This window comes from Mobula birostris, chromosome 28 (genome assembly GCF_030028105.1).
Source record: "Mobula birostris isolate sMobBir1 chromosome 28, sMobBir1.hap1, whole genome shotgun sequence".
NCBI classification, from domain to species: Eukaryota; Metazoa; Chordata; class Chondrichthyes; order Myliobatiformes; family Myliobatidae; genus Mobula; species Mobula birostris.
This window is the reverse complement of record NC_092397.1, coordinates 39,793,751-39,820,566: the sequence shown is the minus strand read 5'-3', so window position 1 is coordinate 39,820,566 and position 26,816 is coordinate 39,793,751. Positions and strand designations below refer to the sequence as shown.

General features: G+C 47.2%; 1 protein-coding gene across 1 annotated transcript in view; it reads left to right on the top strand.

Annotated features, from left to right (window-relative positions):
• The window catches only part of ppp2r5b (protein phosphatase 2, regulatory subunit B', beta), a 244,383-nt gene that overhangs the window by 2,056 nt on the left and 215,511 nt on the right, over positions 1-26,816 (top strand). The gene's annotated exons all lie outside the window — the stretch shown is intronic.

The following is a 26,816-nucleotide window of genomic DNA, read 5'->3' as shown; positions in this document are numbered from 1 at the left end:
TGTAAAATGTTGTGCTGACCACTAACCTCTTGATTGTCTGTGGCAATGAATTCCACAGATTCACCACCCTCTGGCTAGAGAAATTCCTCACTTCTGTTCTAAAGGGACGCCTTTCTATTCTGAGGCTGTGTCCTCTGGTCCTAGACTACCACTCTATAAAGTTAGGGTTAAATTTAATCCTAAACTCATCACGGGACAAATTACAATGACCATTTAACCTACCTGGGACATCATTGGACTGTGGGAAGAAACTGGAGATCCCAAGGAAAACCCAACTATTCCATGGGGAGGTCATACTGCGACTCCTTATAGTGGACGCTGGGGTGGAACTGAGAACTTCATCATCCTGAGCTGTCATAGCATCGGGCACTTGAGAGTAAAAGTAATTTTTTTATGCGGAGGCTGGTAGGTATATGAATGAACTGCCAGAGGAAGTGGATACAATTATAATGTTTAAAAGTTCAAAGTAAACTTATTATCAAAGTACATATATGTCACCAAATACAAGCCTGAGATTCATTTTCGTGAGGGCATCATCAATGACCAGTGACCATAACAGAATCAGTGAAAGAGCGCACCCTGCAGGGCAGACAGCAAACTGCAAATAGAAAAGAAAAGAAGTAGTAATAAGTAAACAGTAAATATTGAGAACGTGAGATTAGCAGTCCTTGAAAGTGAATCCGTAGGTTGTGGGACCGTTTCAATGACGGGGCAATTGAAGTTATCCTCACTGGTTCAGGAGCCTGATGGTTGAGGGTAATAACTGTCCCTGAACCTGGTGGTGTGGGTCCTGAGGCTCCTGTACCTCCTTCCCGATGGAATCAGTTCAGAGTTGAGGTTATCCCCTCTGGTTCAGGAGCCTGATGGTTGAGGGTAATAACTGTTCCTGAACCTGGTGGTGTGGGACCTGAGGCTCCTGTACCTCCGTCCTGATGGAATCAGTTCAGAGTTGAGGTTATCCCCTCTGGTTCAGGAGCCTGATGGTTGAGGGGTAATAACTGTTCCTGAACCTGGTGGTGTGGGACCTGAGGCACCTGTACCTCGTTCCTATTGGAATCAGTTCAGAGTTGAGGTTATCCTCACTGGTTCAGGAGCCTGATGGCTGAGGGGTAATAACTGTTCCTGAACCTGGTGGTGTGGAACCTGAGGCTCCTGTACCTCCTTCCTCCTGGGAGCAGTGAGAAGGAACATGACCTGGGTGGTGGGAGTCCCTGATGATGGATGCTGCTTTCCTGTGACAGCGTTTCATGTAGATGTGCTCAATGGTGGGGAGAGCTTTACCTGTGATGGACTGGGTCGTATCCAGTACTTTTGTAGGATTTTCCATTCAAGGGCTGTGTTTCCTTACCAGGCTGTGATGCAGCCAGTCGATAGACGCTCCATCACACATTTATAGAAGTTTGTCAAAGTTTTATATGTGATGCCAAATCTCTGCAAACTGCTCAGGAAGTAGAGGTGCTGCTGTGCTTTCTTCGTAATTGCACAAGTCAGCTCCTGTGAAATGATAACAGCAAGGAGTTGAAAGTTGCTGACCCTCTCCACCTCTGATCCTCTGGCTCGTGGACCTCCTCCTGAAGTCAACAGTCAGCTCCTTGGTCTTGCTGACATTTGAGTGGGAGATTGTTGTTGTGGCACCACTAAGGCAGATTTTCAATCTCCCTCCTGTAGGCTGAGTCATCACCACCTTTGATTCGGACAATGACAGTGGTGTCGTCAGCAAACTTGAACATGGCTTTGGAGCTGTGATTAGCCTCACAGTCGTAGGTGTAAAACGAGTAGAGCAGGGGGCTGAGCACAGAGCCCTGTGGGGCACCTGTACTGATGGAGATTGTGGAGGAGATGTTGTTGCCATTCCAAACTGACTGGGGTCTGCAAGTGAGGAAGTCGAGGATCCAGTTGCACAAGGAGATATTGAGGCCAAGGTCATGAAACTTATTGATCGGTTAGGGTTAAATCAGAAGTTGCTGGGACAGCACAGCATGGAGGAGCGGAAGGGCCGATTCCTAAATGGGTAAATAGTGGTTAGGTGTGGCACTTACTGCTTGTGTTGGTGGTAGAAACCATCTCTGCCCTTGAATTTAAAGTACCTGTTTGGTCCTTGATGATATATGTCCCCAGTGGACCATCAGATGGGATAGCATTTTCTCAGCCATCTGGGAATTGATGGGCCAAATGGCGCTTTCTCTGTGGTAAACCTTACAACTTTATGAAAGCCTTCAATTTCAAATTGTATCCTTCTTGATACAATTCTTGATATCCTTCTTGATAGCAAAAACAGTTACTTTCCCCAAGCAGTAAGGCTGATTAATGCCTCCACCCACGAACCCACCCCTCCAGACCCCCAAACACCACTACTTTATCATCATTTCCTGTCAGAGTCACCTTATGTGCAGACACTCCTGTGCCCAGCAAACTTTATGTGTGTATATATATTTTTTGTGTGTTTTTTAATTGTTTTGTTCCTTGGAGTAACAATTATATTGTTCTCCTTTACACTTGTGTACAGGAAGTGACATTAAATCAGCTTCAGTTTTGAATCTCAGATTGCTTTATTGTGATTTCCATGTAATTGTTGACAAAAATCTCAGAGAATTGAACTCTATTTTGATATTCTGGGACTGGATGGGAAATGGGCTGGAGATTGAGATGCTGTGCATGAAGATCTTTGTGAGTAAGACTGTCTGATCAGGGTGTCTGCCCTCCTTCTTCCCTTCATCCACCATCAGTGCTGCCCTCAACCGCATCGCTTCCATTTCATGCACGTCTGCCCTCACCCCATCAGGAATAAGGATCCGCTTGTCCTCACCTACCACACCAGTAGCCTCTGCACCTAGCGCATAATTCTCCGTTACTTATGCCATCTCCAATGGGATCCCACCACCAAGCACATCTTCGCCCCTCCCACAACTTTCTGCTTTTCGCAGGGATCGATCCCTTGTCCATTCCTCCCTCCCCACTGATCTCCCTCCTGGCACTTATCCTTGCAAATGGAACAAGTGCTGCACCTGCCCCTACACCTCCTCCCTCACTACCATTCAGGGCCCTTCCAGGTGAGGCGACACTTCACCTGTGAGTCTGTTGGGGTCATCTACTGAATCCGGTGCTCCCAGTGTGCCCTCCTGTACATTGGTGAGACCTGATGTATTTGGAGACTGCTTCGCCAAGCACCTATGCTCCGCCAGAGAAAGCAGGACCTCCCAGTGGCCACCCATTTTAATTCCGCTTCCCGTTCTGACATGTTAGTCCGTGGCCTCCACTGCCGTGATGAGGCCACACTCAGGTTGGAGGAACAACACCTTGTATTCCATCTGGGTAGCCTCCAACCTGATGGTATGACCATCGATTTCTTGATCTACCAGTAATGGCCTCCCCCCTTCACCATTTCCCATCCCCTTTTCCCTCTCTCATCTTATCTCCTTGCCTGCCCATCGCCTCCCTCTGGTGCTCCTCCCTCATTTTTTCCTTCTTCCATGGCCTTCTGTCCTCTTCTATTAACTCCCCCTTCTCCAGCCCGGTATCCCTTTCCCCAATCAAATTCCCGGCTCTTTACTTTGCCCCTCCCCCTCCAGTTTCACCTTTCACTTTGTGTTTCTCCCTCCCTCCCCTCACCTTCTAACTCTGACTCCTCATCTTTTTGTTTCTCCAGTCCTGCCGAAGGTGTCTTGGCCCAAAGCGTCGACTGTACTCTTTTCCACAGATGCCCCCGGTCTGCTGGGCTCCTGCAGCGCCGTGCGTCTTGCTGGCATTTCCAGCCTCTGTAGGTTTTCTCTTGTACTGTGAGATTAAGGATCCCAGCAGATGCACGAGTTCACACTGTGTCTCGGCGATTCCAGCGGTACTGGGTGTCTGAGTGCATTCCTTTCAGGAACCCCGTGTGTCTTTTTTTTTGTGCTGCATCCGATCTGGAGAAATTACTATCTCATTCTCCTTTATACTTGTGTACTGGAAATGACATTAAACAATCTTGGATCTAGAGCCCAGCTTAATCAAATGGCCTTGCTCTTTATCACATTAATCTTTGAGTTCTACGTTTCTTCAAAGATTCTTATTATTAATTTTGGGTATTTGAATTTCTGCTGAAACCCAGAAATGACATTTCCATCCTAACATTCCTCCACTTCCCTCACTCGCTTCTTGGGGCCAATCTCTTGTATCAAGCTTTTGATTATCTTTCATATTTGGGACTGGAACTTGTAATAGTTGAGTTTATTACCAGGCGGTCAAGTAAGCCTGTGCACGGGTGCAATGGAAAACTTGCAGCAGATTGGCAGACACTTGGCATCAGATAGGAGCATTCACAAGGAAAGCAGAAATGAAACATAATTTTTATGAGTGATTTTCCTGGGTGTCAGCATCCCTGATGATCTACCTTGGCCCAACGTATTGATGCAATTTTGAAGAAGGCACGACGGTTATATTTCTTTTGGAGTTTGAGGAGAGTTACTATGTCACCAGAGACACTGGCAAATTTCTTCGGCATTCTAACTGTTTGTATCACTGTCGGGTATGGAGGGGCCGTTGCACAGGAAGGCAAAGTTGCAACTCAACCAGCTCCATCCAGGACATCTTCAAAAGTCGATGCCTCAAAAAGGCAGCATCCCTCGCCCAGAACGTGCCCTCTTCTCATTGCTACCATCAAGGAGGAGATACAGGAACCAGAAGACACAGACTCAACGATTCGGGAATCCTTACAGGCAGTCGGGGGAGTTGAACTTGCGTCACAGGCACAGTAATAGTGTTGTCTCTAATGGCCAGGCGGCCGTGCCACCTGGGTGCGCGACGGATGTTGCCGACCTGGGGTAGCGCCACGGGTGGGTTCTACCAGGGATGGAGAGGGATGTACTTAGCTGTGTCCGCATCCATCACTCTTGGTAGCGTCTTTCATTCCTCTGCATTCAACTCTCCGTACGTGTAACCCAAGTTGGGTGCCGTGGTAGCAGAACGTAGTTCCAGAGTTCATTTCTGGCGCTGTTCTGTAAGGAGACTCCGTGGAATGTGTGGGTTTCCTCCGGTTTCTTCCCACAATCCAAAGGTGTGCCGGTTAGTAGGCTGATGAGTCCTGTGATTAGGTTCGGGTTAAATCGGTTTGTTGGGGTTTACTGGGCCGGCCTGGGATAGAGGGGTGTTTAAAACAGAGATGCGGAGAAATTTCTTTAGCCAGAATAAAGTTTGAGTTAGCTGGGTGTTTCTCCTGTCCAGAAAGACAAAGCTCGGAGGGTACGCAGAAAGAGGATGTTCTCCTCTGGTGGGGTTTGGTTTGAGGCGTAGAGAAGGCAGCCTCTTGGGATGGTGAGTGGACCACAAGGCTAAGATGAGGAGGAATTTGATGTGCCCTTGCTCAGGTTCAACTCCAGTTGTCGTTTCTCTACCCCCATCTTGAGCTGCACGCCAAAGATATTGGAGGAACTCGGCAGGGCAGGCTACATCTGCGGAATGAATAAATAGTTGACATTTCAGGCCGGAGCCCTTCAGCAGGACTGGAAAGGAAGGTGTGGGGGGTGGGGGTGACATTCTAGGCCAAGAACTTTTGTTAGGACCGGAAAGGAAGGGGGATGACGTTTTGTACTGAGATCCTTCATCAGGACTGGAAAGGAGGCTATGCCCCCTTGTCTTGGTCTCCCCCACGATAGGAAACATCCTTTCCACATCTACTCTGCCACGGCCTTTCAACATTTGAAAGGTTTCAATGAGATCCCCCCTCATCCTTTGAGCCCCCGACACTGTCTAAATTCATAAATGATATGGACATTGTGGATAGGGAAGCCTGAGAAAAAACCGGCAGAAACTAGGGCAGAAATGGGGTGGAGCAGGCTCGAAAGCCCTGGGGTGGTGGTACCTGTTCTGTTCTTTCAGCAATTTCACCTCAAGAGCAGGCGGCTGTAACTCGAAAACTTGCTTAACCAGGTGTAGCAGTCGAACATGCCTAAGCCTGCTACTCATAAATATTTGAGCAATGTTATCACCTATTGAGAAAAGTTTCTGCGTTAGCAGCTGTTTGTCAGGGTCATAGAACACAGCTGCACAGAAATTGGCAATTTGGCCATCCAGTCTGTGCCAGATCACACCCCTCCCATCCGTGTACCTATCCAAACTTCCAAACTTCTCTTAAACGTTGACATCAAGCTTGCATCCGCCACTTGCGCTGGCAGTTCGTTCCACACTCTCAGAGTGAAGACGTTCCCCCTCATGTTCCCCTTAAACACTTCACCTTCCACCCTTATCCCATGACCTCTAGAGTCATGTGTTTGACTTGAGTCTATGTCTCTTCAGTCAGAGTTTGTGTCTGTGAAGTTTGGTTTTGCGTCGATTGTACAGTATAGAGTGAGGCTGTTCAGCCCAACTGCTCTGTTCCTGTCCTTTGGGATCCACGTGATTTCCCTTACACTCCTTTTCTTCTTGCCTCCAGGCATACCCCTCCTCTTCCTTCCCCCAGTGTACATTTCTGAGATTTTTCTGTCGTTTATGTGTTATGTGTGACATGCTCTCTTCTCACGGTTGCCATCAGGAAGGAGGTACAGGAGCCTCAGGTCCCACACCGCCAGGTTCAGGAACAGTTATTACCCTCAACCATCAGGCTTCTGAACCAGTGAGGATAACCTCAACTCTGAACTGATTCCATGGGGAAGGAGGTACAGGAGCCTCAGGTCCCACACCACCAGGTTCAGGAACAGTTATTACCCTCCACCATCAGGCTCCTGAACCAGTGAGGATCACCTCAACTCTGAACTGATTCCATTGGGAAGGAGGTACAGGAGCCTCAGGTCCCACACCACCAGGTTCAGGGACAGTTATTACCCCTCAGCCATCAGACTCCTGAACCAGAGGGGATAACTTCACTCAACTTCACTTGCCCCACCTGTTCCCACAACCTATGGATTTGGCTCCAAGAGCTCTTCATCTCATGTTCTCGATATTTATTAGCACATTAGGACGTCTTCAAGGAGCAGTGTCTCAGAAAGGTGGCATCCATCATTAAGGACCCCTGTCACCCGGGACATGCCCTCTTCTCATTGCTACCACCAGGGAGGAGGTACAGGAGCCTGAAGACACACACTCAATGATTCAGGAACATCTTCTTTCCCTCTGTCACCAGATTTCTGAATGGACATTGAACCCATGAACACTACCCCACTGCTTTTTCTCTTTTTACACTACTTATTTAATTTAACTTTAAAAAATATATTTACTGTAATTTATTGTTTATATCATTATGCCTTGCAATATACTGCTGCCTCATAACAACAAATTTCATGATGTATACCAGTGACTATTATTTTTGTATTTATACGGTTGTTTGTCCGCCCTGCTGGTGTGGTCTTTCATTGGTTCCATTGCTTCTCGGATTTACTGTGAATGCCTGCAAGAAAGTGTATATGGTGGCATATATGAACTTGCTTTGAAATTTAACCAGTCCCTCAGTAAAGCTGGGCGGGCGGCTGTATGGGATGAAAGTAAGTGGTTAGGACAGTCACGGTTCCCACGTTTGACACGAGTCTGTCCTGCCCTGAGCTAGGAGGCCGGTCCGGGTGGGTGGCAGGAATGAGAGAGGGGCTTGTTTTGCTGCGTGTGCTGATCTGTGGAGATGCTATTTTGTGATACCGGAAAATGTGGCCAAACTGGCGGGCTGCCCCCAGCCCGTCCTTGGGTGTGTTGGTAGTTAACGCAAAGAACACATTTCACTGCGCAGTACTGCGCAAAAGTCTTGGGCTCATGTATATAGTTAGGGGAATGGTGAGGGAGGAATGTGGGACCGGTGGCAGAGAAGGAGTGTCAGATGTGGGGGGTGGTGTGGGTGCAGACACACCCAGCCCTGAGACACCAGGCAAGGCCATTTGACTCCAAACAATTGGTTTATTGATCATTACAGAATGTCTCTCTGGTGCTTCCCACTCCCTCCCCTCTCCCTTCCCCTTTTCCCAACCATGATTCCCCTCTCCCTGCCCCCTTCCCACTCTCAGTCCACAATAGAGTCCCAGATCAGAATCAGGTTTATCATCACTCATACGTGTCATGGAATGTTTTTTTTGTGGCAGCAGTACAGTGCAATACATCAAATTACTACAGTACTGTGCAAAAGTCTTGGGTAGCCTAGCAATGTATCTGTGCCTGAGATTTTTTCACCGACTGTAGATTTCAGTGTATTCATGTCACTGTACGTGATGGATAAATCTGAAAAGAGATTTATTTCCCTCCACTTCCTGCAAGCAGAACAAGTGCCGCACCTGCCCCTACACCACCTCCCTCGCCTCCATATAGGGCCCCAAAACAGTCCTTCCAGGTGAGGTGACACCTCACCTGTGAATCTGCTGGGGTATCTGTTGCCGCCGCTGTGGCCTCCTGTATATTGGTGAGACCCATTGTAGATTGGGAGACCGCTTCGCCCAGCACCTACTCTCCTTCTCCCAGAAAAAGTGGGATCTCCCACCCAGTGGCACCCATTTCAATTCTACTTCCCATTCCCATTCTGACATATCCCACGGCCTCCTCTGCTGTCACGATCAGGCCATACTCAGGGTGGAGGAGCAACAACTTGTATTCTCTCTGGGTAGCCTCCAACCTGGTGACGTGAACATCAATTTCTTGAACTTCTAGTAATTGCCTTGTGCCCCTCTCCTTCACCTTTCCCCGTTCCATTTCCCCCCTCACTATCACCTCCCTCTGGTGCTCCTCCCTCTTCCTTCCCAGGCCTTCTGTCCTCTCCTATCAGATTCTCCCTTTTCTGGACCTTTATCTCTTTCACCAATCAACCTCCCAGCTCTTTTCTTCATCCTCTCCCTCCTCCCGGTTTCACCTATTACCTACCATCTTGTACTTTCCTCCCCCCTCCCCCCCCCCACCTTCTTTGTCTGACTTCTTGGCTTTCTTCCAGTCCTGATGAAGGGTCTCGGCCCAAAACGTTCATAGTTTACTCTTTTCCATGGTTGCTGCCTGGCCTGCTGAATTCCTCCAGCATTTTGTGTGTTGCAAGGAATGTAGTGCCTTGCTTCTATCCAATTTGAATCCTTATCTAAAACAAAATATTTTACCGGTTGTTTCTTCAGTTCTCATTCCAAATACCGCAGCACTTTATGAGGTACACCTGTTCGTTAATGCAGGTATCTAATTTACCAATCACATGGCAGCAACTCAATGCATAAAAGCATGCAGACATGGCCAAAAGGTTCAGTTGTTGCTCAGACCAAACATCAGAATGGGGAAGAAATGTGATCTAAGTGACTTTGACCGTGGAATGATTGTTGGTGCCAGATGCGGTGGTTTGAGTATCTCAGAAACTGCCGATCTCCTGGGATTTTCACACCCAACAGTTTCTAGAGAATGGTGTGAAAAACAAAAAAAAGCACCTTGGGAGCGGCAGTTCTGTGGGAGAAAATGCCTTGTTAATGAGAGAGGTCCGATGGGAATGGCCAGACTGGTTCAAGCTGACGGCAACTCGAATAACCACACGTTACAACAGTGGTGTGCAGTAGAGCATTTTTGATGTGGATGGGGCTGATGACCACGAGCATGTACTTAGTAGCCACCTTTTTTCAGGTAAACTCCTGTACCCAATGAGATGGCCAGTGAGTGTAGTCCCTGGTATGCATCGACAAGTCTTTGTATCCCTTCGTGTTTGAAGTAAATCTGAACAAGCAAGCTATTTCTTTGTAGGCGTGACTAATACCCCATAGGAGTTTGCCAGTTACTCCCTTCCCGGAAAGCTCTCGTGTGTTGCTTAACTTCCTTCAGTGATCCAGCCAGCATTAATTTAAAACGCGTGGCCTCTATAATCTGTTTAACGCCTCGAGGGTTTGTTGAAAGCCTCTGTGCAGTTTCAGGGAATGGCAATAATTATCTAGCTGGTTGTCTTGATGGTGCTCTGGGAATAAAGCCACTCAAGTTTTGTGATAAGCATTCTCGAAATCTGGCTCCCTGTGAATCTGGCACATCACAAGCAAACTTTTTAAAACAACAAAAGATATCCTGGGGTATAATTATCTGGAGCAGAGTCAAAAACAGAGTTATTCTGAGCCTTAATAAATCCGTGTCTTCCTGTTGTGTCCAACTCTAGTTCTGACTTTTGGAAGGACAGTTTGTGGTGGAAGGTCCGGGAGTCTTGGGTCCCACACTGCACAGTTCAATTGCCGTTGACACAGCACAGAAATGGGAAACTCGGTGTCTGTGGCCTGCAGCCATCAGCCCCTGGGCTGTCTTCGCTCACCTCAATGGCTCATGGCAGTGGAGTCACTTCTGGGGACTCTGCCGTTGGTGTTATTTGTTCGCTTTTGGTTATGTGTGTGATTTGTTCTTTTTATTTTTGCATGTTTGATGGCTTTGTTGTGTGGGGGCTTTCTTTGAAAAGCTTCTGTGGTGTTTTTTTGTGTCTGCAAGAAGATGAATCTTGAGGTACTATTTAGATTGATAATAAATGTACTGTGAACTTTGTGAAGGTGCTGGAAAAATTTGCTAAAGTGATTCTGGGGTGAGGAATTTCAGATCTAGGGTTATGCTGGAAAATCAGAGTCCAGTTTATGTCACTGGCGTATGTCGAGAAGTTTGCTGATTTGCGGCAGCAGCGCATTGCAATACATATTAAAAGCAATAAAGTATATATGATAGCGTGCAAAAGGTCTTGGGCCACAGCTAAGGTGTTTAAGGCTTTTGCACAGTACTGTATTTGTCAACGTGCAGTGGAGAGCGAGTTTGTAAATCTGGTGAGAACAAAGGATGTTGGGAATGATGAGGGTGGGGCACCGTGGGAGGGGTGTGGGACAGGTGGCAGAGAAGGAGTGTCAGGGGTGGGTGCAGACACCCCAGCCCTGAGACACCAGGCAAGGTCATTTGATTCCAAACAATTGGCTTATTGATCATTACAGAATGTCTCTCTGGTGCTTCCCGCTCCCTCCCCTCTCCCTTCCCCTTTTCCCAACCATGATTCCCCTCTCCCTGCCCCCTTCCCACTCTCAGTCCTCAACAGAGACCCAGATCAGAATCAGGATTATCATCACTCACTTATGTCTTGAAATCTGTTTTTGTGGCAGCAGTACAGTGCAATACATAAAATTGCTACTGTGCTGTGTAAAAGTCTTGGGCTCCCCAGCCATATATATCTGATTTTGCTGCTAGTAGAGCCGTGGGACACTTCATGGGGTCTAGAGATTGGCAGGGCTCAGGAGAAGGTAAAGGAAGATATGATTGATAGGATTGTTCTCGGAGCCAGCATGGAGCCAGCGGGCCGAACTGCCTCCTGTACCACATGTCTGTGTCTGGGTACTCTATAATGAATAGAGACAAGTGATACCAGGGGTACGGAGGTTCGGTTGGGAGGCTTGGGGACATTAATCTTGGCGCAGTGAAGGAGATTGAGTTACCAAGGATCCTGAGAGGGAGTATGTCAGTGCTTTAGTAGCAGTGACTAGTGGGGTACCGCAAGGCTCAGTGCTGGGACCCCAGTTGTTTACAATATATATTAATGACTTAGATGAGGGAATTAAATGCAGCATCTCCAAGTTTGCGGATGACACGAAGCTGGGCGGCAGTGTTAGCTGTGAGGAGAATGCTAAGAGGATGTAGGTTGACTTGGATAGGTTAGGTGAGTGGGCAAATTCATGGCAGATGCAATTTAATGTGGATAAATGTGAAGTTATCCACTTTGGTGGCGAAAACAGGAAAACAGATTATTATCTGAATGGTGGCTGATTAGGAAAAGGGGAGGTGCAACGAGACCTGGGTGTCATTATACACCAGTCATTGAAAGTGGGCATGCAGGTACAGCAGGCGGTGAAAAAGGCGAATGGTATGCTGGCATTTATAGCAAGAGGATTCGAGTACTGGAGCAGGGAGGTACTACTGCAGTTGTACAAGGCCTTGGTGAGACCACACCTGGAGTATTGTGTGCAGTTTTGTTCCCCTAATCTGAGGAAATACATCCTTGCCATAGAGGGAGTACAAAGAAGGTTCATCAGATTGATTCCTGGGATGGCAAGACTTTCATATGATGAAAGACTGGATAAACTAGGCTTATACTCGTTGGAATTTAGAAGATTGAGGGGGGATCTGATTGAAATGTATAAAATCCTAAAGGGATTGGACAGGCTAGATGCAGGAAGATTGTTCCCGATATTGGGGAAGTCCAGAACGAGGGGTCACAGTTTGAGGATAGAGGGGAAGCCTTTTAGGACTGAGATTAGGAAAAACTTCTTCACACAGAGAGTGGTGAATCTGTGGAATTCTCTGCCACAGGAAACAGTTGAGGCCAGTTCATTGGCTATATTTAAGAGGGAGTTAGATATGGCCCTTGTGGCTAGGGGGATCAGAGGGTATGGAGGGAAGGCTGGTGCAGGGTTCTGAGTTGGATGATCAGCCATGTTCATACTGAATGGTGGTGCACGCTCGAAGGGCCGAATGGCCTACTCCTGCACCTATTTTCTATGTTTCTATGGTTAACTGGTGGCCGGTCAGGAAACAAAGACAGTGTATGATCATGCTTTGGTACAAGGGGTAAAGACCTAAACTATTTTCTAAATGAGGAGAAAATTCAAAAATCAGAGGTGCAAAGGGACTTGGAAGTCCTCATGCAGGATTCTTAAAGTTAATTTGCTAATTGAGTCTGGTGAGGAAGACAAATGCAATGTTAGCATTCATTTCATGAGGACTAGAATATAAGAGCAAGGATGTGATGCTGAGGCTTTGTAAGAAGCTGGTCCGACTGCACTTGGAGTATCCTGAGTGCTTTTGGGCTGCTTCTGTAAGAAGAGATGTGCTGGTGTTGGAGAGGGTGCAAAGGAGGTTCACAAGAATGATTCTGGGAATGCCAAGATAAATTTATGAGGAGTGTTTGATGGCTCTCTGCCTGTATTTGCTGGAGTTGGGAAGAATGAGGAGGGGATCTTATTGAAACCTCTGAATATTGAAAGGCCTAGATAGAGTGGATGTTTTCTGTGGCAGGGGAGGGCACAGCCTCAGAACAGAGGGAGATCCATTTAGCACAGATGAGGAGGAATTTCTGTAGCCAGAGGGTGCTGAATGGGTGGAATTAATTGGCTTTGATGGCCAAGTGGAGATTGATAAGTTTTTGATTAGTCATGGTGTCAAATGTTACGGAGAGAATGGGGTTAATACATCAGCCAATGTGGAACGAGCAGACTGAATGGGATGAGTGGCCTAATCGGCGAACCCGTTCAAACACCAATAGAAACACAAGGTTTTTTGTCTCTTCCACTTTGTCATTTCTTCACTGATATGTGGTTTAAGAACAAGGTTTCCACGCTGATGTTATCGAACACAGCCCAGCTGCTGTCTGCAAATTTGTCATCTTGAGGAAGGTTCATGGCCCCCCAAGTCGACTGTTTACTCCCCTTCATCAGTGCTGCCTGGCCTGCCGAGTTCCTCCAGCATTTTGTGTGTGTGTTGCTCTGGGCTTCCAGCATCTGCAAAATCTCTTGTGTTTATGATTTGTCATTCCAGTCACCAGGTTTGGGACCTGAGGCTCCTGTACCACCTTCCTGATGGCAGTTAAGTAAATTGATTATCAAAGTACATATAGTCACCACGTACAACCCTGAGATTCATTTTCTTGTGGGCATACTCAGTAAATCTATAGAATAATAACTACAACAGAACCAATGAAATAGACTGCTCAACTGGGCGTTCAGCCAGAGTGCAGAGATAATAAACTGTGCAAACGCAGATGGAAGACATAATAACAATAAATAAGCTATAAATATCGAGAACACGTGATGCAGAGTCCTTGAAAGTGAGTCCATAGGTTGCAGGAACATTTCAATGATGGGGCAAGTGAAGTTATACCCCCGGTTCAGGAGTCTGATGGTTGGGGGTAGTAACTGTTCCTGAACCTGGTGGTGTGGGACCTGAGACTCCTGTACCTCCTTCCCGATGGAATCAGTTCAGAGTTGAGGTTATCCTCACTGGTTCAGGAGCCTGATGGTTGAGGGGTAATAACTGTTCCTGAACCTGGTGGTGTGGGACCTGAGGCTCCTGTACCTCCTTCCTGATGGCAGCAGTGAGAAGGGAGCATGTCCTGGGAGGTGGGGTCCCTGATGATGGATGCTGTTTTCTTATCTGAGAATTAAAGGGTTTACACATGTGTGTTCGGTGTATGGGCCTTTATCTTTCAATATTTGATAGATTTCAATGAGGTCCCCCCTCATCATCTTGGAGAGGATATTTCCTGTAGTGGGGAAGTCTAGGACCAGAGGACACAGATAGAGTGGATGTGGAGAGGATATTTCCAATAGTGGGGGAGCCTAGGACCAGAGGACACAGATAGAGTGGATGTGGAGAGGATGTTTCCTATAGTGGGGGAGTCCAGGACCAGAGGACACCGATAGAGTGGATGTGGAGAGGATGTTTCCTATAGTGGGGGAGCCTAGGACCAGAGGACACAATCTTAATAGAGGGATGTCCATTTAGAACAGAGGTGAGGAGGAATTCCTTTAGCTAGAGGGTGGTGAATCTGTGGAATTCATTGCTACAGACCGCTGTGGAGACTTAAGTCATTGAGTATATTTAAAGTGGAGGTTGATGGGTTCTGGATTAGTTAGAGCGTCAAAGGTCACCGGGAGAAGGCAGGAGAATGGGGTCGAGAGGGATAATAAATAGCCATGATGGATTGGTGGAACAGACTCGATGGGCCAAATGGCCTAATTCTGCTCCAATGTCTTATGGTTTAAGCTGTTGGGGGAGAAGATTGTTGCAGGGAGGTTTAACTGTGGGAAGAATGGTTTAGACTCATTTGGCAGTGTGGAGGGGAGGGAGTGTTTGGCAGCTGGGGAGATTGACCTCACTGTGAAAGGTAACTTCAAACAAACCAGCGGGAAAGGCAGACACAGCTCAGGGAGCTGGTGAGTTCGGCTACATCTACTTTAATGCCAGGAATCTTGTTTGTTTATTTATCGAGGTACAGCACGGAATAGGCAGTACCGGCCCACACTGCACTCCCCCGATTAAACCCTAGTCTAATCGCATCGGACCATTCACATACTGTCCCGTCACACTCTCCCGGGGTCAGATACAGAGTGAATCTCCCTCTACACTGTCCCATCACACACTCCCAGGGTCAGACCCAGAGTGAAGCTCCCTCCACACTGTCCCATCACACACTCCTGGGATCAGACCCAGAGTGAAGCTCCCTCTACACTGTCCCATCACACACTCCCAGGGTGAGACACAGAGTGAAGCTCCCTCCACACAGTCCCATCACCCTCTCCTGGGGTCAGACACTGTGTGAAGATCCCACCACACCATCCCATCACACACTCCCAGGGTCAGACACAGAGTGAAGCTCCTTCTACACACTCCCATGGTCAGACACAGAGTGAAGCTCCCTCCACACCGTCCCATCACACACTCCCGGGGTCAGTCACAGAGTGAAGCTCCCTCTGCACTGTCCCATCACACTCCCGAGGTCAGACACAGAGTGTAGCTCCCTCTACACCGTCCCATCACACACTCCCGGGGTCAGACACAGAGTGAATCTCCCTCGACACCGTCCCATCACACACTCCCGGGGTCAGACACAGAGTGAATCTCCCTCCACACCGTCCCATCACCCACTTCCGGGGTCAGACACAGAGTGAAGCTCCCTCTACACTGTCCCATAACACAGTTTCAGGAGGGGTTCAGGTACCATGATCACTGTCTGTACACTGTGGACACACCAGCCTTTTCACCTGGCCCTTCCTCTGTCTAGCCCTCCCTGCGCTGTTTAGTCACAGATCTGTGGCGTCACGGAGCATTGTGACTGTGAGGGGAAGGTCCTGCCTTGTGCGTGGTGATGCCTTTATTTTTAGAAGCAATTGGAGGGGTGCCACTTGTTATGCGTGTTAGCATTATGTGGAAAACTCGGATCTAACCCAGGAGATGAGGAGGAACTGGTTTTCCCAGAGAGCAGTGAATCTGTGGAATTCTCTGCCCGGGAAGCTGTAGAGGTTAACTCAGTAGCTATATTTAAGGCACCGAGATGGAATGATTTTTGCAAAGTGGGAATTAAGGGTTATGGGAAAAAGGAAGGGAGGTGGTGCTGGTCAAAGTAAATTTATTACCAGTGTGTGTTTGTATACATATAACCATACGCAACCCTGAGATTGATTTTCTTGTGGGCATACCCAATAAGCCCATAATAGAATGAAAGCTGAAATGGCGAGCACGAGAGGGCACAGGTTGAAGGTGCTTTGGAAGTAGGTACAGAGGAGATGTCAGGGGTAAGTTTTTCACGCAGAGAGTGATGAGAACGTGGAATGGACTGCCGGCGACAGTGGTGGAGTCGGAAACGACGGGGTCTCTTAAGAGACTCCTGGACAGGTATATGGAGCTCAGAAAAATAGAGGGCTCTGGGTAACCTGAGGTAATTTCTATGGTAGGGACATGTTTGGCACAGCTTTGTGGGCCGAAGGACCTGTATTGTGCTGTAGGTGTAAACTACACCTATTTGGGCATTCAACGAGTGTTCAAAAGACGACAAAACTGTGCAAATACAAAAAGAAAGAAATAATTATAATCGGTAAATAAGCAGTAAGTGTTGAGAACTGATACTGTGGCTTGGGCCTACTCCGGAATCAAACCTGACGACACAGTTTGGTTCAGAATGTTGTTGCTTTCTTTTGTTGTTTGCATGATTGGTGTTTTTTTTCTCCCTTTCTCTGCACGTCAGGTGTTGATCTTTATCACTTTAATTGGGTTCTTTTGGGTTTTTTGCTGCATGTAAGCAAATAAATCTTAAAATCGTTAATTTATGCGTTCTTTGATAATAAATGTACTTTGAAACATGAGGTGAGGAGTCCTTGAAAGTGAGTCCATTGGTTGTGGGAACATTTCAGTGATGGGGCAAGTGAAGTTATCCTCAATGGTTCAGGAGCCTGATGGTAGAGGGGTAATAACTGTTCCTGAACCTGGTGGTGTGAGTCCTGAGGCTCCTGTACCTCCTTCCCGATGGAATCAGTTCAGAGCTGAGGTTATCCCCTCTGGTTCAGAATCCTGATGGTTGTGGGGATAATAACTGTTCCTGAACCTGGTGGTGTGCGTCCTGAGGCTCCTGTACCTCCTTCCTGATGGCAACAGCAAGAAGAGAACATGTCCTGGGTAGTGAGTCCCTGAACTTGGATGCTGCTTTCCTGTGACGATGTTTTGTGTAGATGTGCTGAATGGTGGAGTGGGCTTTACCCGTGATGGACTGGGCCATATCCACTATCTTTTCGTAGGATTTTCCATTCAAGGGCTTTGGTGTTTCCATACCAGGCTATGATGCAGCCAGTCAATATACTCTCCACTATAGAAGCTTGTCAGAGTTTTAGATGTCATGCCGAAACTCCAAAGAAAGTAGACACGCTGCCGTGCTTTCTTTTGTAGTTGCACTTGTGTGATAGGCCTCGGACAGGTCTTTTGTAGTATTTAAAGTTGCTGACCCTCTCCTCCTCTGATCCACTGATGAGGACTGGCTCATGGGCCTCCAGTTTCCCTGTCCTGACGTCAATAATCAACTCCTTGGTCTTGCTGACATTGAGGGAGAGGTTCTTGCTGTGGCACCACTGTCTCCCTCCTAGATGCCATGCTGTATCTCAATAAATATATTATAAATAAACACTGGAACAAAACACAACACAGGAGAACACGAGCAGCAACAGAAACCGCAGAAATAGTCCCTTTTCTCTCCCCTCCACAACCCCCTCACGCACACAGACCTCAACCCCGGGTTAGGCCACGTCCGTGCCGCGCCTGGGTCCAGACAGAAGGGATCCTGCTGCAAAAGCATGCACGTGAACCAGGCTGGACTTTCACAATCATTCTTTAGTTTCTTTAAACAAAAACACTAAAATAATTATTCATTTAAACCTTGTCGAACGAGTTCTGTGTGAACTCTGGTGGGATTTGATTTGTGTAGCTCTGTTGGGCCAAGTTCTGTGTGATTTCCCTTCCCTGCCCCCTGGCCAATATCCTTTGCTCCTGCCAGATTTACAAGCTCGCTCTCTGCTCCATGTTGACTAATACAGAACTGAGCAAAAGTCTTGGGCACCCTAGTATATATATACATAAATATGTGCTGTAGACAATACTTGAACAATACTGTAAATCAGCCCTGATGGAATGTGGTGGAGTAGACTCGATGGGTTGAATGGCCTAATTTTGCTCTTGTGACTTATGATCTAATCCCTTCAGGTTGCACCTTAGTCTTTTGTTTTACAACGTGAGGTAGTGGACAGCTGTTTACCGGAGTAGTCAGCAGGACAAACCTCCGCACATTGAGTTACATTGCTTGATTAAAAATAGAGGTTTTAAAGCACAATTTCTTTGACTGTGATGTGAAAGGACGAGGAAAATGCTCAAACAGTATTAAGACCATAAGACATTGGAGCAGAATCAGGCCACTCGGTTCATTGTGCCTGCTCTGCCATTTCATCATGGCTGATCCATTCCCCTCGTAACCCCACTCACCTGCCTTCTCCCTGTAACCTTTCACGCCCTGAATATTCAAGAGCCACTGCTTTAAATATACCCAATGATTTGGCCTCCACAGCCATCTGTGGCAACAAATTCCACAGATTCACCACCTTCAGGCTAAATAAATTCCTCATTTCCGTTCTAACTGGACACCCCTCTAGTCTGTGGCTGTGCCCTCTGGTCCTAGACTCCCCCACTATAGGAAACATCCTCTCCACATCCACTTTATCTGCATCTGTGGGTCCTAGACTCCCCCAGTATCGGAAACAGCCTCACCACGTCCACTCTATCAAGGCCTCCAACATTCGATAGATTTCAATGAGATTGCCCCTCATTTTTCTGAACTCCAGCCAGTTCAGGTCCAGAGACATCAATTGCTGCTCATAAGAGAACACTTGTATTCCTGGAGTCATTGGCCCGAACCTCCTCTGGATCCTTTTCAATGTCAGTACATCCTAAGGCCCCAAAACCGGTCTCAATACTGGAAGTGCAGTCTAACCAATGCCTTGTAAAGACTCAGCATCATATGCTTGCTGTTATATTCTTGTCCTTTCGAAATACACCATTTGCCTTCCTCACCAATGGTTCAAGCATTAAGTTAACCTTCAGGGAATCATGCATGAGGACTCCCAAGTGCCTTTGCACCTCAGAATAAACAGAAGCTTTATTATTTAAACAACCACCTTCGTAAGCCTTTTGAAGCTGGTTGGTGGTGTCGTGTCTTCAGCACTGGACTTTTGTGGCAAATGGTCCCGGGTTAAATCTGGCTGGTTCTTTGCACGCTTTCCATCTGTGCTGGATTGAGCATCGAGCTAGCAACTTGGCCACATAAAAAGCTGAGGAAATGGCAAAAATGCCACCCAATGTGCCACAAGGTGCAAAAAAAGGGACAACGACAAAGCCTTTTATCTGAGACCTTCCCATTTTCCCCAAGCTGTCGTATTTGGAGTTGGACACTGTGAGGTCTTCCCATTTTCCCCAAGCTGTGGTATTTGGAGTTGGACACTGTGAGGCTGGCCTGCACGAGCGGTTTGTAAATGTTCAATGCTTGTTCCTGGCTATTGTTTCCTGTGCCTCTATTTATAAAGCCCAGGATCACATGATAGTTCGTATGTCCTGCTACCTTCACTGAAGTGTGTAGAGGTTAGGAATTTTGCATTTGTAGCTCATTTAAAGGTGTAGCAGTTGCTTATTTCCATTTTAAAATTTAGAGGTACTTCACAATAGCAGGCCCTCCAGTCCAAAGTGCCCATGCCAATCAAGTACCCCCATGCGACCAGTATCCCGTACGCATTTAGTAACCCTCGCAGTCACGGGAAGAATGCACAGACGGCGGCGGGAATTGAACTGGGGTCGCTGGTGCTGTGATAGTGTTGCGTTAACCACTACGCTGGCATCTGCGTATTTATTTGTCTTTCATTCTGCCTTTCCACCAAAACATTTATTTCACCTGTCATCTTCTAAACGATGTCTCTGTACGTCCTCCCTGTGGACTGTGTGGGGTTTCCCCGGGAGTCCTGGTTTCCTCCTCCGGTCCAACGCTGTACGGGGTAGGTTCCTCATTGTAAATTGTCCCGTGGTTAGGTCGGGGTTAATCGTGTTTGTCAGCGGTTGCTGTGGCAGCTCGATTTGAAGACCCAGAAGGGCCTACTTCACGATGTATCACTGAATAACATTTTTAAAAATAAACACATGTCCTCTGGAATTTGAAGTACTTCCCTGAGCGAAAAATACTTGCTGTCCACTCTGTCTATCCCTCTCATAGAGATATAGAAGACTGCAGCACAGAAACAGGCTCTTTGGCCCATCTAGTCTGTGCTGAACTATTAATCTGTGGTCAATGGGACCACAGCTCTCCACACCCCTCCCAGCCGTGTACCGATCCAAACTTCTCTCAAACGTTGAACATCTGCTACTTGCACTGGCAGCTCGTTCCTTACTCTCATCCCCCTCTGAGTGAAGAAGTTTCTCCTGGTGTTCCCTTTAAACATTTCAACTTTCACCCTTAACCAAGATGTTTAGTTGTGGTCCCACCCAACCTCAGTGGAAACGCGGTAGACGCTGGAAATCCTGAGCAGCACATAGAAAATGCTGGAGGAACTCAGCAGGCCAGGCAGCATCTATGGAAAAGAGTGCACAGTTGAAGAGTCTCGGCCTGAAAAGTCGACTGTTCTCTTTTCCTCAGATGCTGCCTGGCCTGCTGAGTTCCTCCAGCATTTTGTGTGTGTGTTGCTAGGTGGAAAAAGCTTGCTTGCATTTACCCTATCTATACCCCTCATAAGTTGGAATACCTCTATCAAACCTCTCCTCAGTCTTCTACGTTCTAGGGAATAAAGTCCGAACCTATTCAATCTTTCCTTGTATCTCAGGTCTCCAGTCCCGACAACATCCTTGTAAATTTTCTCTATACTCTCTCAAAATTGTTTACATCTTTCCTGTAGGTAGGTGACCAAAACTGTACACATTTCTCTATAAATCAGTCCTCAGCAATATCATAACATCTCATCTCCTGTACTCAATACTTGGCTGTATGAAGTCCAATGTACCAGAAGCTTTCTTTATGACCGTATCTACCTGTGGCCTCTTTCAAGGAGTGATGGACCTGTATTCACAGATCTCTCTTTGTTCTCCCTCCACATTCCTCAGTGTCCTACTGTTCACTGTGTAAGACTTACAAAGTGCAACACCTCACACTTGTCTGTCATTATTCAGCCCATTTTTCTAGCTGGTTCAGATCTTGCTGTTCTTCGACTAGGTCTCCCCTCAGCCTCCTGCATTTCAGGGGAAAACCACTCAAAGGTGGCAGGGTAGTGGGAGTGGATAGCACAACTTTTTAAAATACAGACATTCCGGGTTCATTTCCTGCTGCTGCCTGTAAGGAGTTTGAGTGTTCTCCTCGTGACTGTGTGGGTTTCCTCCAGGTGCTCCGGTTTCCTCCCACGTACCAGTTGGTAGGTTAATTGGTCATTGTAAATTGTCCCTTCATTAGGCTAGGTTTATATCGGGGGGGGGTGCTGGCTGGCATGGCTTGAAGAGCTGGAAGGTCATCTTCTGCACTGTATCTCAGTAAATGCATAAGTAAACTTTGTCCATACATGTACCCTCTAATCCTGAGTAACACACACGCGATAAACTTTGTCCAACCTCTAATCCCGGGTAACAGACACACACAGAATGCTGGAGGAAGTCCGCAGGTCAGGCTGCATCTGTGTAAAGGAATAAACAGTTGACGTTTCTGGCTGAGGCCCTTTATCAGGACTGATCCACAACCATGAGATTTGCTTGCTCACAGGTAGCCACATAGCAAGAAACCTGAAAGCCCAATTTAAAAAAAAATAAAAGACCAACACCTGATGCGCAAGAGAAGGAGAAAAAAGAAAGTCATGCGAACAACAGCATTCTGAAGCAAAACGGAGCCCTCAGCTCCGAACCTCGGAGCAGTCTGGAGTAGGCCCAAAGCCTCGGTTATCGTGTCACAGAGCACAGCAGCCAGGGCAGTCTTCATAGCCTCAGCACCATGGAATGACCATCACAGAGAATGAACGGAATTGGCTGTCGTCCAACCCGGTACCTTGTCTTTTCAGTCTTTCGGAGCTGGCGTTTAAGTTAACCCACGACAGAGCAGTGAATGGCTCTGCGCCCTGGAGCAAGGGGTGAAGACTGTGGAGAGTGAATGAAGTTGGCTCTGGGCTGACATTTAAGTTGTCTAAACAGCCCATTGTACCTCACTCTAGGACCCAGGTATCGCTGCTGCGAAAGGCCCTGGGCCTAGACCACACTTTCCGGCGATTCACTCCGGGCCCAGATTTTGCCACCCAGCTCGAAGCTACTCTCAAGCTCTCTAAATCGACTCGGTGCCCTGAGTGGTCCAACCTTGCACCCAGGCCAGCTGTATGAACATCGAAATTGTACCTCCTCTGCCCGGGTTCCGACTTGCGGCTCCTAGAGTGATCCAGCCTTGCATCCGGGCCAGCTGTACGGGTATTGACTCCATCTGTGTTGATTCATCCCCCTGAACTCACCTTGCCATCACTTGCCTCTTCACTGTTTGCGGTGATGATCTAGCACAATCTACCCCAGAAAAAAATGCAATTTTAGTCTGATTTCTTAGCCTTTTGACTACCAGGAAGCTGTTGCACACGTGAGGTAGCAACTCCTTAACCCGAAGCAGGCAGATTCCGCTCAAATCTGGACAGCATCCTGGGTGAGCTCTTCTGCAGCCTCTCCAAAGCATCAATAGGAGACCAGAACTGCACACAGTGCTCCAACTGTAGCAGACCGAAATTTTATACAGCTGTCATGTAGCTTGGAAAGACGCTGCCCAGAAGAAGCAAATGGCAAAGCACTTCTGTAGAAATATTTGCCAAGAACAATCCCGCCATGGATATCGTGAGCACCCACATCATACGACACGGCCCGTGATGCTGAATAATCCTGCTCAGTGCCCCATCCAATGAGGACAAGCGTGTCATAAGCTGCCTTTAACACCCTATCTACCTGAGAGGTCATTTTCAGTGAGCTGTGCACTCGGACATATCAACATTCTGCTTCATTGTTGCTCACTGCATTTCCACGTTTCCTGTCACCTGCCCATTTCAGAATGTGTCCAGTGCTCACCGATTGAGAGAACTGTTCAGTGCATGTTGGGCTCAAGTGTTTGCTGAGTTAATAGTGGTGTATAAGGACCTCAGTAAAAAGATCTCTACTTCCCTCCTGTTGTGGTTGGTAGGATTAGGTTGTTGGGCTGTAAATTGTCCCTAATTTGTATGCATTGGAGATGGGAAGGTCAGACACCAGTCGATGGGAATGCGAGAGTCAGTCATACAGGACAGAATCAGATCCTTTGGCCCAACTGCTCTATGCCAATCAAGATTCCCATCAATTTGCCTTCTAATGCTTTTTCTCAGTTGCATGGGCCAACCATTGCTCCGAGTAGGAAATTTTTACATGGTCTGAAACTGCAGAGAACTCTAAATGTATTTTTCTGCAATTTGCATTGTATCAATATATGTCACCAGATACAACCCTGAGGTTCATTTTCTTGTGAGCGTATTCAATAAATCAATAATTTCAATGAAAGACCGCACGAACTGTGCATACAACCAGTGTGCAAAAGACAACACTGTGCAAATACAAAAAGGAAGAAATGGTAATAAATATTGAGAACTTGAGATGAAGAGTCTTGAAAATGAGTCTATGGGTTGAGGGAACATTTCAATGATGGGGCAAGTGAAGTTGAGTGAAGTTATCCTCACTGGTTCAGGAGCCTGATGGTTGAGGGGTAATAACTGTTCCTGAACCTGGTGGTGTGGGACCTGAGGCTCCTGTACCACTTACGTGCTAAAAGAGGAAATAGAAGTAGTGAGGTTGTGTTCATGGTTCACTGTTCATTCAGAAATCTGATGGCAGAGAGGAAGAAGCAGTTCCTGAATCATTGAGTCTTCAGGGTTCTGTACCTCCTCCCTGATGGTAGCAATGAGAAGAGGGCATTCCTAGCTGATGGGGGTTCTTGATGATGGATGCAGTCTTTTTGAGGCATCACCTTTTGAAAATGTCCTGGATGCTGGGGAGGCTAGTGTCCATGCTGACTGAGTTCATAACTTTCTGCAGCCTACTCTGATCCAGTGCAGTGACCCCCCTCCCATAGCAGACGGCAGTGCAACCAGTCAGAATCCTGTCCACGGTACATCTGTAGAAATTTGCAAGTGTCTTTGGTGGCGAACCAAATCTCCTCAAACTCCTAATGAAATATACCTGCTGTCGTGCCTTATACTGCATCGATATGTTGAGTCCAGGATAAATCCTCAGAGATGTTGACACCCAGAAACTTAAAACTGCTCACTCTCTCCACTTCTGGTCCCTCTTTGACGACTGGTGTGTGTTCCCTCATCTTACCCTTCCCGAAGTCTATAAATCAATCTTTTGGTCTTACCGATATTGAGAGCAAGGTTGTTGTTGCAATACCACTGGACTAGCTGATCTCTCTTGCTCCTGTACGTCTTCTCGTCATCATCTGAATCACCAGTCATCTGAAATTCTGCCAACAACAGTTATGGTGTCGGCAAAGTTAGTTAGGACCAGGAGGTGTAAATATAGTTGACCTGACCAACTTCAAACCCACAATGCTGTCTACCCACAATCACCTGCCAGCCTCATCCTTAACAAGAATCTAGCGACATCTGTCTTGAAAATATTTCAGAACTTTTATTTTCCACCTCCTTTTGGGGGTTCACTCAACCCCTTGAGAAGAAAAGAAATGCCCCTCTACCTTACAAAGTGCTGGAGGAACTCGGCTTGGTCGGCTGCAGTTGAAGTTTCAGTCCGAGACTCTTCCTCGGGATTATTCCTCTCTATGGGGCAATCTTCAGAGGGTGGTGCGTGTATGGAACGAGCTGCCAGTGAAAGTGGTAGATGTGGGTTCATTTAACATTTAAATGTGGATAAGTACATGGATGGGGGGATATGGAAGGCTACGGTCCGGGTGCATGTAGGTGGAACTTGGAGGAAGATTGTATCAGCACCGACTAGACATGCCAGAGAGTTTGATTCTCTGCTGCTTTGAGCATACAATTTGGAGAAGTACATTTCTGGGCGGCAGTGTTAGCTGTGAGGAGGATGCTAAGAGGATGCAGGGTGACTTGGATAGGTTGGGTGAGTGGGCAAATTCATGGCAGATGCAATTTAATGTGGATAAATGTGAAGTTATCCACTTTGGTGGCAAAGATAGGAAAACAGATTATTATCTGAATGGTGGCCGATTAGGAAAAGGGGAGGTGCAACAAGACCTGGGTGTCATTATACACCAGTCATTGAAAGTGGGCATGCAGGTACAGCAGGCGGTGAAAAAGGCGAATGGTATGCTGGCATTTATAGCGAGAGGATTCGAGTACAGGAGCAGGGAGGTACTACTGCAGTTGTACAAGGCCTTGGTGAGACCACACCTGGAGTATTGTGTGCAGTTTTGTTCCCCTAATCTGAGGAAAGACATCCTTGCCATAGAGGGAGTACAAAGAAGGTTCACCAGATTGATTCCTGGGATGGCAGGACTTTCATATGAAGAAAGACTGGATGAACTGGGCTTGTACTCGTTGGAATTTAGAAGATTGAGGGGGGATCTGATTGAAACATATAAAATCCTAAAGGGATTGGACAGGCTAGATGCAGGAAGATTGTTCCCGATGTTGGGGAAGTCCAGAACAAGGGGTCACAGTTTGAGGATAAAGGGGAAGCCTTTTAGGACTGAGATTAGGAAAAACTTCTTCACACAGAGAGTGGTGAATCTGTGGAATTCTCTACCACAGGAAACAGTTGAGGCCAGTTCATTGGCTATGTTTAAGAGGGAGTTAGATATGGCCCTTGTGACTACGGGGATCAGGGGGTATGGAGAGAAGGCTGGTGCAGGGTTCTGAGTTGGATGATCAGCCATGATCATAATAAATGGTGGTGCAAGCTCGAAGGGCCGAATGGCCTACTCCTGCACCTATTTTCTATGTTTCTATGTTTCTCAATAACTTCTGAATTGAGCTGCTGCCAATATCAAACTGTTCCTCTTCAAAGTTCCTTCACAGTTTTTTGTGTTTAAGGTAGAGCTTTTGGGGGAATCACTGGAGAGATGGTTTACTTCTCACTTAGTGGGTTGCTGTGATCTGGAATGAGTTGGTTGAAAGGAAGCAGCTGAGTAGGAGACAGAGGAGAATAGAGTTGCTGGCTTCTCAGTCCACTGGATCAGTGCCAAACATCAAGCAGATGAGATTCTGCAGATGCTGGAAATCCAGAGCAACACACACACACACACACACACACACACACACACACACACACACACACACACACACACACACACACACAGTGCTGGAGGAACTCAGCAGGTCAGGCGGCATCCGGAAATGAATAAACTGTTGGTTTTGGGCTGAGATCCTTCCTCAGGGCAGAAAAGGAAGGGAGAGAAGACGGCAGAATAAAAAGTTGTGGGGTGGGGAAGGAAGCTAGCTAGAAGGTGATAGGTGAGGTCAGGTGGGTGGCAGAGGAAGGAATGTGATGGGAGAGGAGAGTGGTCCATGGGAGAAAAGGAAGGAGGAGGGGCACCAGGGGAGGTGATAGGCAGGTTGTAATCCAAGTGTAGCGTAGTTGAATGGCTAGTGGCTAGTGCTAGTGTGTTGAGCTCCAACCACTTGCCAAGTTTAAGAGTTCATTTGTTTTAGTATCGTATGCCATGGCCAGTCATTGTCTTTCCACAATCACGATCGTTCTTGGCAATTTTGCTACCGAAGTGGTTTGCCATTGCCGCCTTCTGGGCAGTGTCTTTACGAGATGGGTGACCCCAGTCATTACCAGCACTCTTCAGAGATTGTCTGCCTGGCGTCAGTGATCCATCTCGTTTGGTA